This window comes from Neophocaena asiaeorientalis, unplaced genomic scaffold, assembly GCF_003031525.2.
Source record: "Neophocaena asiaeorientalis asiaeorientalis breed wild unplaced genomic scaffold, Neophocaena_asiaeorientalis_V1.1 scaffold906, whole genome shotgun sequence".
NCBI lineage: Eukaryota > Metazoa > Chordata > Mammalia > Artiodactyla > Phocoenidae > Neophocaena > Neophocaena asiaeorientalis.
Genome location: NW_020172272.1, coordinates 659497 through 675997, shown reverse-complemented (window position 1 = coordinate 675997; position 16501 = coordinate 659497).

Below are 16501 nucleotides of genomic sequence, written 5' to 3'. Positions count from 1 at the left end.
CCACAATGAATAGTAGCCCCCACTCAACGCAACTAGAGAAAGCCCATGCGCAGCAACAAAGACCCTATGCAGCCAAAAATAAATAAATACATAAATAATATTTTTTAAAAAGAATATGCCTAAAGTCACACAAGTGACACACACACTAGTGACAGGACCAAGCTCAGAACTCAGTTCTTCAGCCCCAGTCCTGCTCTCTGCAATCCTCCACTGGCCACCCTAGTCCAAGTCCATGGTCTGTGATCCTTAGTTCTAATCTTCTGTCTGGAACTGACCTTGTACCAGAGACCCACCTCCACCTCCTATCCACTACCTTCTCCACACACCTTCTTCACCAGGCTTCATTCTCCCTCTACTCTGTTTCTGCCTCTGAGCCTTCAGTACCCCTTCCTCATTCTGAGAGAGCTCTCCAGACACAACGGGCTGTCCTGAACCTTCTGCAGGGAGTGCTCCCCTGTCATGAGGGGGCTGAAACAACAACAGATGTCCAACTACTACAGATGAGAAAAAAAGCACTTATGAGACTCAGAAAGTTCAGGAATTATGATAAAACTCAGTGCTTTAGACCATAAGCAACTTGAGATACAGGCTCTCTTAAAGAAAGAAAGAATGCTATATACAATGAGTTTCTCATCCCATTTTACATCTCATCCTGGGAAGGCTGTATATGAAGAATTTCTCACTCTATTCTTCATCCCATCCTGAGGATTCCAGTCCAGGCTTTATTCTGAATGCCAGCTGGATTCTTCTCTTTGAAATAGATTGTTATTACAAATTCCCATGCAATGGGTTTGACTAGCTCCATGCCTCGCTCACTTTCCTACTCAGGATAGAGCACTTACAATTTCCTTTTCTTTAGCCTTGTTAATTGAAAGTTTTGCATTTGATTTGGAAGGTGATTAATTCTTTCATTAGGTGGCTGTTCTAAGGGAACAAGACTAAAATATTTCTCTGCAGGTTGGGTGTCACTGAAGAAAGTCTGTCCAAGTCCATCAAAGTGTGGCTCAGCCCCACAAACAGAGGACATGCTCACTGATAAATTTATCACCTCCAGAATCTTCAGAGCAATGGCATTCACACCCTTCAACTCCCTCAGGTACTGAGATGTAGGGTAAGGGCTGTACTTCTGAACAGGAGAGGAATGATATTTCTTGAGATGATTATAAATGGAGTAGTTAATAACAAAAAGGCAACCTGAAAAAGAATCCTGCTGGAAATAATGGAGTAATATCTTTGTTAAAGGAGAAAATATTTGTATCTTAGAATGAAAAAGAGATGGCAAATAATGATATTAATCATAATTCTCCAAAAAATAAGTACAAGAAAAAATGTTTTCCTGTTGACTCCTACGCCTACTCTTCCTGCTGCCTATTGTATATAGTAAGTACATTAAGGAAATAAGTAGGAAAATAATATATTGAAATAAACAGATTATGTTAATGGGCAAAAATAGTCAATATATTTTAAGATTTAATCACATGGCATTGGACAAAATTAATCAAATCTTACATCACCCTGGCTTGCAAAGAGTTTATGATCTAAAATGATAGTGCCAAAGGCATACACTTTAAAAACTCAGTTTGATTTATGCAAGAGAGATTTTTTTATAATAGTTTTGTTTATTTTACTATTGGGGAATATTTTCAAGTCACATTACAGTGCTGTTGAATTCCCTCCGGGAAAGAGAGTATGAAGGAAAACAGGACAGTTGAGAGTTATACACGGGTAAGACTGAAAAAAAAGAAAAGGACAGAATGTCACTGCATGGTGTTGTGTCTTTCTGAGAGTTAAGGCCTAACAAAATAAAGAAAGTACCTCCAAAAGTGCAGGTTCTGAGACCAGTTCAAACCTCCCTCTCTCTTGAGTCGGTGTCACTATCCCAGAACTGGGACTAATTTGAGGCCAGTACAGTGGAGTGCCTGTGTGTCCAGAAGAGGCCTGACAGCCCAAGTTAGTCCACAGGCTTTCAGACAAACAACTCTCTTCCAAACATGGACACTTTCTGGGCCAAATCTGTACTCTGTAATTTAAACCAGAATCAGTCTAATTTTCTGGAGTCTGAGGATGGAGTGATTTTTACCTTACAACAAGGTTTCTCTGTAGAGTAAGTTTCTACCAACAGACCTGTTTAATCCTTTTTTTTTTTTTCTGGTGTCAAGAAAGAAAAAATGGTAATGAAATACCGTAGCCTAAATATAAATAAATATGGGTCAACTGTCTACTATTGAATCAAACTTTATTAGGGGTTTGAAAATCGTGGTGAACCTCTCATTCCAATCAATACATTTGGGCAGCACTAAAGTGTGATGATCAGACAGCTGGGTCCTCACCTGTTGGCAGGAAGAGTGCATTTCATAAGAGTCTACTTTTATATGAAAACAAATGAGAAAGTGATGCAGGGAAGGCTGGCCTAGAAATTGTTAAATAAATGCAAGAAAACTAGAACAGAAAAGAAAGTGGGGATAAAATGGAAACTCCTGTATCTCAAAGGACAGAAGTTAAGCCAGGATAAATCACTGTCATGTTTCTTCCTCCTACGTAAAAAGTAAGTGTTAAATAAAATATCACTTCTGTTTTGTTTCTTACTGTTGCAGACTGACCTTTTTAAAAAAATATTCAAGCCACCCGTAGGTTTTGTTTTTTCTCTTTCTAGCAAACACAATTCTTTTTTTTTAATGAATAAAGTTGTAAAATATTTAAAGTGTACATTGTGGTGATCTGATACACACATACATTTTGAAAGAATTCCCACATCTAATAAATTACCACGTCCATGATGTCACATATTTATCTTTTGGGTTTTTTTGGTGAAAGCATTTAAGCTCTATCCTAGCAAATTTCAATCATACAATACAGTATTATCAACTACAGTCACCATATTTTACATTAAATCCTCAGACCTTATTCATCTTATAGATGAAAATTTTTATCCTTTTACCAACCTGTCCATATTTCCCCCACCCACCAGCCCCTGGAAACCACTCTTCTACTGTTTCTACAAGTTTGAATTTCTTTAAGAGTCCACACATAATTAACACCATGTAGTATTTGTCTTTCTCTTTCTGACTTATTTCACTTAGCATCATGGCCTCAAGGTCCATCTATTTTTCACTAATGGCAGGAATTCCTTCTTTCTCATGGTTTAATAATATTCCATCATATATGTATACCACATCTTCTTTATTCATCCATCCACTGATAGACACTTATTTCCATATTTTAGCTATTGTGAATAATGCTGCAATGAACATGTACAGAATTTCTTTGATATCCTGTTTTCATTTCCTTTAGACATATACCCAGAAGTAGGACTGCTAGGTAATATGGTAGCTCTATTTTTAATTTTCTGAGGCACAGTGTTTCCCATAATGGATGCACCAATTTACATTCCCACCAACAGTGCACAAGGACTCCTTTTTCTCTACATATGCGCCAACACATGTTATCTCTTGTCTTTTTGATGATAGTCATTCTGACAGGTGTGAGGCGATATCTCATTGTGGTTTTGATTTCAATATACCTGATGATCAGTAATGTTACATACCTTTTCATGTACCTGTTGGCCATCAGTACAACTTCCTTGGAAAATGTCTATTCAGATCCTCTGCCCATGTTTCAATCAGATTGCTTGTTTTTTTGTTGGGTTTTTTTTTGTGGTTTTTGTGTGGTTTGAGGTTTTTTTCTTTCTTTTCTTTTTTTTTTTTTTCTTTTTCTTTTTTTTTTTTTTTTTTTTTTTTTTTTTTTTTTTTTTACATATATTGGCATGAGGAGTCCTGTGTCTCAAACATACTGTCTTATTTCTAATTTATTCCAGAGGCCTGAGTTAACTCTTTATAAAAAAATGATTCTTTCTTTAAAATTCTAGGTTACCTTTTTGTAATTGTTTTCTCATGTTGCAGAAGCACATCCTTATGTAGTTTGTAGTTGTTTTTTATTTGTAAGTTTGTATTATTTCCTTGCATCATTTGTAATATCAAAACACTTTGGGTTTTTTTTTTTGGTTTTTTGTGGGTTTTGGTTTTTTTTTTTTTTTTTTTTTTTTTTTTTTTTTTTTTTTTTTTTTTTTTTTTTTTTTTTTTTGCTATTGACTTATATGAGCTATTTATACATTTTGGATATTAACCCCTTATTAGATATATGATTTGAAAATATTTCTCCCGGTCAGTAAGTTGCCTTTTCATTTTGTTGATGGATTCCCTTGCCATGCACTAGCTTTTTAGTTTGATGTAGCCCCACTTGTCAATTTTTGCTTTTGTTGCTTTTGGTTTTGGTATCATATCCAAAGGATCACCTCTAAGACTGATGTCAAGGAGCTTATGTTTTCTTCTAGGAGTTTTATGGTTTCAAGTCTTATATTCAAGTCTTTCATCCATTGGAGCTAATTTTTGTGTGATGTAAGATAGGGGTCCAGGTTCATTCTTTTGCATGTGGTTACCCAGTTTTCCCAACGTCCTTTATTGAAGACTCTATCTTTCCCCATTGTATAGTCTTGGCTATTTTGTCATAAATTGACTATATATGCTTAGGTTTATTTCTGCCCACTTTATTCTGTTCCCTTTATCTATGTGTCTGTTTGGGGGCCAGTTTTGAATACTATAGCTTTATAATATAATTTGAAATGAGGAAGCATAATGCTTCTACTTTATTGTTTTTTCTCAAGATTTCTTTGGCTATTCACGGTCTTTTGTTGTTCTGTACAAATTTTAGGATTGTTTGTTCTAGTTCTGTGAAAAATGCTATTGGAATTTTGAAAGTGATTACACTGAACCTGTAGATTGCTTCGGGTAGTATGGACATTTTAACAATATTCATTCTTCCAGTACATGAACACAAAATATCCTTCCATTTATTTTTGTCTTTCTCAATTTCTTTCATCAATGTCTTATAGTTTTCAGTGTACAGATCTTTCATCTCCTTAGTTTTTTGTTCCTATTTATTCTATTTTTTTGATGCAGTTATAAATAGGATCGGTTTCTTAATTTCTGTACTATAGTTTGGTATTAGTGTCTAGAAACACAAGTGATTTTAGTATATTAATTTTGTATCCTTCAACTTTACTGAATTCATTTACTACTTCTAACATTTTTTGTAGAGCCTAGGGTTTTCTATATGTAATATTGTGCCATTTGTGAATAGAGACAGTTTTACTCCTTCCTTTACAATTTGGATGCTTTTTATTTATTTGTATTGCCTAATTGCTCTGGCTAGGACTTCCAGTACTATGTTGAATAAAAGTGATGAGAGTGGGCATCCTTGTCTGGTAAACTCAATCCTCCTTAAACTAAACATCCATCCCACTTTATTTCAACTAACAGTCAGGCTTACTCCCTGAATATGAAGCACTCTATAGTATGAAATACACATAAGGTATGAGTAATGGATACTTTAGACAGCAACTAATAACAGACCCTCTGAGTAATATAATGCCTACCAGGCCAAAACAGAAATACAACTTAACTGGTAGTGGGTCCTAGGGAATTATGTAGCATTCCCTAGACAGTGTGTTTTTCATGAGTCACAAGACTACAAAAATACCTTCTTGCAATATGAACTGCATAAAATGAATTTTTTGGTCTGAGAGTCAAAAACATTTGCTTAGGTTGAGCAAAACTGTTTCATGAGCCAAGGCTACAGTTTGTCCAAACATTTTCAGAAGCACATTTAAATGCTCTAATGTCTCTATGGATTTTTTCCCCTCCAGTGAACCAGATTCAAGTTAATGGGAACAATTAAATCTACTTTCGTCAGATCTCTTAACTGAGTTTTTCCAAGTTTTCTTTTTTAGCTGACTTTTGAGATTTCTTATTTGTTCCATCAGAGTCTCTTGGAATTAAAACCTATTCTGACCTGTGAAATGCATGATAAAACAAAAACACTTAACAATATTTAGAGGTTGAGTGATGTGATTTGTGGGATGACCATGTACAGCATTGTATGAAAATACAGCTCAATGTAATGTCTAATCTGCTGTGACATTCAAGTTTTAAGTGATGCTCAAGGAGATGGAAGGATTGGCTCCACATACATCCCAACCTACACTGGTCTTCTGTCTGTTAACTTGCTAATGAACCATGATTGAGTAAAGTAATGAAGAGTTTACAGAGAGCCCCAGGAAACCAATTTCCAATTTTGCAACCAGCAGGCTTTAACCTCACTGCAGCCTTAGCTAATTTTGTCTGGAAGCAGACTTGGGTACTAAATGTCATCCCTGCCTTCTGATTCAGACAGACTTTTCTAATCCCCATATACTTGCCCATTAATGAATGTCTCTTCATAAGATCCATTCTGTTTCTCTCCTTGGTTGTTATAAATAGGCTGAATAGCTAAAAATTGTTACAATGAAACATAAAATTTTAACCACTTTGAAAATTAGAAACATTGAAAAGCACCAATCTTATGTCTGACCTATGTAAGGCAGGAAACTATATGTACGAGAACTGTCTGAAATTAATTTATGATAAAATTAAGCAAAAATTGTAATAATTATGTAGTGTGTATATCTATGGTTTAAAAGTGTTTTTTTTTTTAATGTCTTTCAGTGCCTATCCAATCATTCATTATAGTTTTTTGTTTTTGTTTTTGCAGTACGCGGACCTCTCACTGTTGTGGCCTCTCCCGTTGCGGAGCACGGGCTCCGGACACGCAGACTCAGCGGCCACGACTCACAGGCGCAGCCGCTCCGTGGCATGTGGGATCTTCCCAGACAGGGGCACAAACCCCTGTCCCCTGCATCAGCAGGTGGACTCTCAACCACTGTGCCACCAGGGAAGCCCGCATTATAATTTTTGACTGTAAGTAAAGATGTAAGTCAGGCTCTGTTGATAATCTCCAAGCAGGTGAATGAAGCAGGTTTCCTTCAGACAAGGCCAAAAATCTTTTAACTTTAAAGCACAGTAAAGAGTAAGAATAATTTCTCCTTTTATTCTCACTTCCATTAACTCCCTCATTTAAAACTGTAAATGATCACTCATCATCATGAGCCCCTTCTGGTTTAGTTAATCAAAGAAATGGGAGTAAACTGCAATCTGTCTACTATTCTTAAAAATAAACTTTATATACTCAACAAAAATTTTGAAGAATAAGCATGGAAATGTGTACAAATTGGAGCTGTTGACAGAAAATGTGTAGCTGGTGGCAATGCCTTCACCTAGTGACAACACAGGAGTCCCCAGCCATAACTTCAGACACACTGGGCTAGGCTGGTATGTCACTAACTAGTCTTAACCTGTTTAAGAAACATTTGGTTCCATATAAATATTTGGTAAATGTGAGCATGTCTGTCTCTAATTCCAAGGAAATAGCCCATATTTTTCTTTGATTATTAGAGAAGCACCAAAGTACAATTTATTTCTATACACGCTCCTTAAAATTGACTGTTCTCGCATTTGAAGTCGAGTGGGAGAAAGCTGTCTTAGAGCTGATTCTAATGACTCAAGGAAGGAAGTATTCTCAAAGATAAAGAAAAACCAGGACCCTTTAATGCTGGTGTGTAAAGATGTAAGTCAGCCTTCATCAGTAATCACCAGGCAGGTGAATCAGGCAGGTTTCCTCCAGAAAAGGCCAAAAAGCTTTTCACTGGGAGGCACAGTAAAGAGTAAGAATAATTTCTCCTTTTATTCTCACTTCCATTAACTCCCACATTTAAAAGTGTCTGTAAATGATCACTCATCATCACGAGCCCCTTCTGGTTAAATATATCAAAGAAATGGGAGTCTGTTGATAGCTTTTCAAGATGTAAGCTGTGCTACTCAATTGGGGGGTGGGGGAGAAACAAGGCTCTTTTATTCCTTTCCATTTAAAAAGTATAGAAAGTAAAATGCATCATCCAGATGAAAATGACTCTAGACATTTGGGCTATGATATTGTTATCTCTGAGATACTTTTCCACTGGTTTCAGCTGAGTGCAGAATGCAGGCCTCTTGGGGATAAAAATCTAAATGCTCCAATGGCACTGAAAGATCCACATGCCGGTTAGCATTAGCAAAGCTGGACATTTCTTTTGCATATTCCTTGTTTGAGTAGGATGCCTATTTTAAATTGTAATGTACAAGAAGGCAAGATATGTAAACTTCAAAGCCTATGTATTTTCAATAACCTTGCACAAATGTGAAATTCTTTTTTGCTTTCACAGTTCCATGCTTGTCCCAGAGTCCGATCTAATAAATGCTGACACTCTTGGCTCAGTTTAATTAACAAAGAGCAAGCTGTGTGGAACACAGCACTGAAGCAGGGCCATGGAGGGCTCCAAGCATGCTACTGCCAATCATGGATCAGAGTGTACTTCCAAAGGAGCCCTGGGTGAGACATCCTGGCAAGGTCTCTGCTGCTAGGCAGGATGTTCTCATGGAAAATGCTTTTCATTTGCTCCTTAATTGTAACTGCCTACACATTTTATAATAATTCCAATATTTTAAATCTGGGAACCTCTCTAAAGTTTACAGATGCTTTTTGTGCATTATCTCACACAACCTTAGGACAAGCATGTTTGTTTTTGACACAAGAGGAAATTGAGGCTCAAAAAGAAAAAGGATTTAATCAAAACCATAAAGCTACAAAGAGTCAGAGGTTGGATTTGAACCCAGGTTTTCTAGCACCAACCTATCTTTTTCTTTTTTACAAGAGCTTCCTAGAAAGTTCAAGTATAGAAATACACGATTGTGACCATTATACATGCAGGTGATAGCCACAGGCACACTGCAAACTTAGCAGCTCTAGCAGTGGTTTTATCATCTAGCACAGAACTTAAGTGGCAAAAAGAAATGTTATAATAAATGTTTACTGAATGAGTGACAGTATGTGAATACAGTAAACTGTTGATATTACGTAACACTCCTCACGTCATGTAACATGAAACATAAAATAAAAGTCAGTGAAAGCATTCTCAGCTTAGTTGTTCTTTGATTTGCTCACCTATAATCATAAATGCAGCACGTACAACTTAGTTTTTCTCAAGGGGGGTAGACTGGGTGTTAAAAATTAATATTGCTTATTACAAAACATCATTGCAGTGCAACAAATGAGAGAATGAGCTAATATACTAAACAGAAATGACATTAATTCAACCATATTTTGTGAGGGGGATAAGTTCAATTCCCAGTCAGAATATCATGGCTTTTTCCAGTATTTAGCTCCATGAGACTGAATGTCCATCTCTCACTGCAAAACACATGGATAAGTAAGGAAGACACATGAATGTAGTTCAGTAATGCAAATGATAGGGAGAGAGTAGGATAATTAAATAGTTTAAAAATCCCACCAGGGGATTAAAGATAGAGTGGGAATTTTAAGGGAGTTTGGGAGACTATTTTAGGGTAATGACCACTGAAGAGAATCCAGTAACTTAGCAACAATATACCCTACCTTGAAGGAAGACCAGGTACATTCAAACTCCAGGCACACTCAAGCCACAAACCCTGATAGTTAAAACACAGACAATTGATATGGGGTCTGAATCTTGTTATATGATGTCAGGGAGTTAATAGTCCTTGAAGAGTAACAATTTTGCATGTAGCCAAGACAGGGACATAGGTGAAAGGGGAAAGAAACTGGGGGAAAGGGACATTATACTGAAACCTGAGATGAATTAACATACTTTAGTATATATTACCACCCTTCTGCTAATATACATATGATTTAAATAGTGCCATGGCAGTTAGACCCAGTAAGACCATATAGGGTCAGAGGAGGAAGTAATGATGTAAGCCCTTGACATCTACCCAAAAATAAGGAAGAAAGTGGTCTTCTCCCCTCTCCCCTTTTCCTTTGATTTTAAAAATGTAGCCCTCTTTGTTCCTGGGAGTGCACCCCCTTACCTGCCCACTTGTATCTCTCACAAGAGTCCTATGCTAATAAACTCTTTGCCTGCTACTTTGCCTCATGCTGAATTCTTTCTGTGCTGAGACAAAAGAACCTGAGCTTCAGTAAGTCCTGACCCCAGGTGAATGGCTTCAATTGAAAGACAGTGGGTTCAAGTCCCCTCCTAAGTTAGGGGTCCTGATTCAAGTTCCAATCTGAGTTTTGGCTGGGTTCATGACCCATCTGAGCAGGAGTCCAGTTTCACAAATGGCAGTGGAATCAGGACTTCTTACACATTACTAGCAAAGACATGCACACTATGTGGTTGGTGCTATTTTAGATATTTTTTGCATGAGGACAAGCAAACAGAGTTGAATTTAAAACATGGTATTCATTAACACATGTAACATTGAATGGGCATATTCCCTACACCAGACAGGAGGAGAGAGAAAAGATGCATAATATAGACTCTATCCACCTGAAGATGCTCAGTCCTCCTGACTTGGAACTCCTGAGTGTGGGGGGACATTGCAGTAGAGGCAGTGAGAGAATTATATGGCAAATGAAGATGTGAATTTCTGCCCTCACTGTGTCCATCTGCAGCACTGACCAGCAGTTCAGTTTTGGTTGAAGGAGTTGTGTCTCAAGGTCCAGCCCTCCCCTACACATCATGGAATGCAACAGGCTTAGGGCAAACTATTGGAATCTTTTCTCTTCCACTGTAGTCTACTAAAGTATCAAAAGAGGCTGCATAACAATTCAGTCATGGAGACAAAAATATTGGGTTGGCCAAAAAGTTTGCTTGGGTTTTTCTGTAACATCTCACGGAAAAACCTGAACGAACTTTTTGGCCAACCCAATAGAATCATGGATTCTTTACTCTGAATGAAGAATTACTCAAAAATAGTAATTATTATAATACAGGATTGAAAAAATAAGTTTAATCAATGCCCTCAGGTATTCACACATAAAATACCTTTAACTTATTGGTGAAATTAACAGAACTTATGAAAATGTAGCCTGTGACAAGTGAAAGTTCAAGGAGATAAGGGGTGGAGTGTATTTCTAGATAAACACTAAATATTACAAGGAAAGAAGTTTTGTAAAAGTAGGTTGACACAACCATTTGACCTATTGAAATTTAACAAAGATACAAATATCCATGGTTTTAGGCTTCCATTTTTTCATAACATGGTCCATTTTTTCTGTAATTTTTTAAAGAGCATGTTTTGTACACAAATCCTCTGCTGCTAATTGAAAATGTATTTTGAGGGAAATGCATCAGTGAAACACTTTATTCATTTCCAGTAACATTCAATGACATTTGCAGAAATAGCTCTCCATTATCTCCATTGTGTTACTTGGTAAATTTAGCAGAAAGAAGGGGATGGAAAAATATGAAAACATGAAATGTGAAAATAATGAAACTTTAATATAGCACAAAAACTGTGACAGATGTAAAGCTACAAAGAGTCATTAAATTCTTCCCAGTCCATCTCTTTTTATCTCCCTCATCCCTTCACTATCAATTATTCCTAAAGTTGTTCCTTTTTCCTGCTAGACTAAGGGAAGCAACTTGCTTGTTATCTCTCCCTCTAAACCAATCTCTGGCACCACAGTGTGACCCCCAAATTGTGTGGCATGGAATTTCTCTAAGTGAAGAAAACTGTGGTGATTCTATCAGAGATGTTTTTAGTCATTATAGTAGCTATAGTGTTTATTCTTAGATTCATTCTCAAAAGGGCTAATGCTGTATTTTGCAGGAATCAGGTAACTGACTCATCATAAATTTGTCCATTGTTTCCCAGACTCACAACATATTGCAATAAGAACTATGTTGGTCTTTCTAGCATGGATCAATGCCTATGAAAATAGCCTTAAACTGTGCTTATTTGTCATTGTCAACTATAGGTAGCCTCCTAAACACATTTAAAATAAAATTATACTGGAATTGCCACATGCTATCAGCTTTATTCAAAGTAATAAGAACTATTGGCTCTGTAGGGCTCAATTTTAAATTGTGGGAGCTGACAAATGTGGTCATTCATCCACAGCAATATTTAAAGCCATTAGCTCATACCATATATAAAGAAAGAAATACCTTACAGTAGAAACCTCTTTTCTTTGGAGGATTTTTAGTGCAACTATCCTGCTTTTTGATAACTCAAATATAACTCCTAGTCCTACAGAATCACAAGAAAAATCCAGGCAGGTGCAGTAAAGATGGCTGGCCGGTAGTTACATGCTACTAAATAAAGGTAACATCCAAGTAATTTACTCTCTAGTAGGCCTGAGATTAGGAAAAGGCGGAGTGGGGTAGAGGATGAATATCTAAAAGGAGCAAGGGATGTAGATAAGGAACATCAGAAGCTTTCTTTTTTCATGTCTTTCCTTTGTATATATCCCTAATTGAAAAATGTGCTTCCAGGAATTAACCTGCATGGCAACCCTTCAAATTTTAGGATCACCTTCCAAGGTAGAATAGCAAAGTAGCTGAAGACATGTATGTTGGAATTGATCTGAGTTCTGACACACAGCTACTGTGACTTTAAGAAAATTACTTAAATTATCTCTGATAATATGTGCAGTGGAGTCACACCTTACATGAAAAAATAAGATTATAAACTCAGAAGAAAAATATGTAAATTACTCTCAGATATTCCTGTGTAGTTTTCTCTTTTTCTTTATAAACTCTTTCCATAAATTTTTACAAGGAAGTTGACAAATCTTTCCTGGTCTATGAAATATCATGCTTCACTTTTTGTCAATGATCAGGAATTCCTAAAATTATGCACACATGTTTACATTCCCACCAACAGTGTAGGAGCATTCTTTTTTTCCACACCCTCTCCAACATTTATTATTTGTAGACTTTTTGATGACAACCATTCTGACTGGTGTGAAGTAATATTTCATTGTAGTTTTGATTTGCAGTTCTCTAATAATTAATGATATTGAGCATCTTTACATGTGCCTGTTGGCCATCTGTATATCTTCTTTGGAGAAATGTCTGTTTAGGTCTTCTGCTCATTTTTTAATTTTCTTTTTTTATGTATTGAGTTGGCCAAAAAGTTGGTTTGGGTTTTTCGTAACATCTTATAGAAATCCCCGAACGAACTTTTTGGCCAGCCCAATATATGTTAAGCTGTATGAGCTATTTGTACATTTTCGAAATTGATTCCTTGTTGGTGGCATCATTTGTAAATATTTTCTCCCAGTCCATAGGTTGTCTTTTCATTTTGTTTATGGTTTCCTTTGCTGGCAAACGTTTTTAAGTTTAATTAAGTCCCATTTTTTGTTTTTATTTCCATTACTGTAGAAGATGGATCCAAAAAAATATTGCTGTGATTTCTATCAAAGGGTGTTCTGCCTATGCTTTCCTCTAGGAGTTTTATAGTATCCAGTCTTACATTTAGGTCTTTAATCCATTTTGAGTTGATTTTGTAAATAATGTAAATTGGTGCAGTCACTATGGAGAGAAGTATGGAGGTTCCTTAAAAAACTAAACTAAAAACCTTAAAAGAGTTACCATGATCCTGCAATCCCACTTCTGGGCATATATCCAGAAAAAATTCTAATTCAAAAAGATACATGCAACCCTATATTCATAGCAGCACTATTTACAATAGCTAACACATGGAAACAATCTAAATGTCCATTGGCAGATGAATGGATAAAGAAGATGTGGTGTATATGTACAATGGAATATTACTCAGCCATAAGAAAGAATGAAATAATGTCATTTGCAGCAACATGGATGGACCTAGAGATAGTCATACTGAGTGAAGTAAGCCAAAGAGAGAAAGACAAATATCATATGATATCACTTATATGTGGAATCTAAAAAAAATGATACAAGTGAACTTATTTACAAAACAGAAATAAACTCAAAAACATAGAAAACAAACATGGCTACCAAAGGGGATAGTGGGAAAGGGGGGAGACAGAGAGAGATAAATTAGGAGTTTGGGATTAACACATACACGCCAATATATATAAAATGGATAAAAAACAAGGTTCTAGTGCATAGCACAGGGAACTATATTCAATATCTTGTAATAATCTGTAATGGAAAAGAATCTGACAAAGAATAGAGATGGATAGATGTAACTGAATTACTTTGCTGTACACCTGAAACTTACACAACATTGTAAATTAGCTATACTTCAATTTAAAAAATAGTTTTAAATTACTCACACATGATTTTCATACCTTTTGTCCCTAAATATTTCAGATGTTTTAAAGAGGTGCATGAATTCAGACTTGTACAATATCATAGGGGAAAATTCTGCTACCATGACCACCGCATTTTTTTCCTACACAAGGCCATAGACTTGAATTTCCTTCTTAGTAGAAGTTCTTCAGTTGCAAATAGCAGAAACTCACAAAAGCTACTTAAACAAAGGAAAATATGTTATAAGGACGTAGGAATAGTTTATGGAACTCATAAACAGCTGAGTATCTCAAGGTTCTGGCATCAGCAACTGAAAAGTGTCGGGAAACAAAAGTACTCTGAGTTGTGGGGACTTCATGGACTTGAGTTTGCTTCTCTGAACATAATCTGTCTATTCTTTTTCTCTCCCTGAAAACTAGGTTTCCCTCTGTCTGAGAAGATTATGGATCAGTATCTCCCCCAAATGAGAAACTCAGCCAATGAAGACACAGCTGACATAGGCTCAGGAACTTCTGCAACAGAAAAGAGGATCTCCTCTGCTGAGGTTTTGTTAGAGGTTGGGGATCATCTGATATAAAAATGGTTGTCAGTGTTGAAGCACATAGGCAAACATTTCTCAAGGAAAAGGTTCTGGGTGAGGCAGATTCTCCAAATGATTCTTCCAAAATACCACCAACAGCAGATACTTGCATATGGAGGAGGTAGGAATTCTTAGAAGAATTTCTCTAGGGTTCATTAGCAAAGAAGAGGTAAACCAGATAACCACAAGGGAAACATTGTGAGGTCCTAAGAAATTAAGGGATTAAGATTTAGTTGCGTGATCCCCTTAAAAATGATCACCCAAGGGCAATTAAAATCATATCTATATGTAGCATATCAGAACATCAGAGAAAAAAATACATTTCACATTACCTAAATGATTTCTTAAGAAACTTCCTCTGAGGTGCTATTTAAGTATAGCCGGATTTTGTTTATGGTTATATAACTCACTATACTTCTTTGTTAATGACAATATTGGTTTTAAAATCCAAAGCAGTCAATCAGAAATAATAACCTGTTTCTGAAACAAAATATGAATCTTGAAAAACCCCAACAGTGTAATAACAAGTTGTCTATCATGCCTGCCGAAAAATCTTTCATTTTGATAAATAGTCACAAGAGTGTAAGGAAAACACTCTTTTTTTTTTATTTAAGACAACAGTTTTTTACCCCGTGAATGTGCTGCTAAATATCTAGAAATTACATTTTCATATAAATTGCATTTTTCAAAAAAACCACATGATTTATCCCATTTAAATAAATCAAGAAAACACTAGGATATTCTATTCAATGTATGCATTAGTTTTATTCAGGTCACTAACTTTTACAGAATTTACTTAAACAGTTAATATTTTCCCAAGAATAAACTGTATCTGAATATAAGAAAAACTCACACAATATGCCATTAACACTTCTCCATCCATGGCTCTGAGGAAAACACTGTAAATGTTTTAATAAGGCAGACACAATTTTTTATTGAAGTTTATGACAGTGTTTTAGTGGTGAATTTCAAAATAATGTTTTCTTCTAAAATTGTCTATTTCTAGGAATCGATGTTAGTTTCATAGGATATTCATTATATTTGTATAATACTCTACAGAAATTTTTCACTCTTTTATTTCCATCTGTGATGGGAACTGAAGATCATACTTAATCTGAAAGACCTCCTAATAGGAGTTTATTAGTTTATTATGTGCAATTAGTTTATTATGTGCCACTCACTGTGCTAAGTTCTTTATATTGATGAAATCATTTCATCTTCCCTAAATAATAATATAAAGTAAAAAGTGTCATTATCCCCATTCTAGAGATGACAGGATGAGGCTTAGATAAGTTCTGTACCATAACCAATATCTCAAGGCTAATCATTGATAAAGCTGGTATCTGACCCGTGTGTAGGACTCCAAAGTATTGTCTACTACATTACAATGTTGTGCCAACAAAAGGGTTTTAGTAAGATGAATAATTATCCTCAGGTTGACTGGATCCCAGATATAATATACTGGGTGTTACATGCCAGGCTCTCTTCTTTCTCAATAAGGTTAGAAGAATTCTGCTGTGATTCACAGAATCTGTGATGAGTCTGAGGCAAACTGGTTCTTTGATTGATGAGAATCTGTGTCATGTGTCATCAGGTTACCCTTTCCCTTAAGACTGTGCTTTTCAATCCTTTTTCTAGAACTTAGAATTCACTTCTCCAGGTAATTAAAATATTCAGTCTCTGGATATTATCTCTGAAAATAAAAACAAGGGGTAGGGGACACTAGTCCTCCATGGAGAAGCAAATCAAAGCAGGTCCCCACGGACAAAACTGAGAACACACCACCAGGACCTTAGGCTGAGGCACCCAACCCTCACCTAGCCTCACTCACAAAGCCAACTGAGGATATTTCCAAAACTTCAAAGCCTCAACTTTATTTTAACTTTGAACATTTTATATACTTTTAGGATAAATTTGAGAGAATTTTCAACAGAAATATTTACTTCGTATTT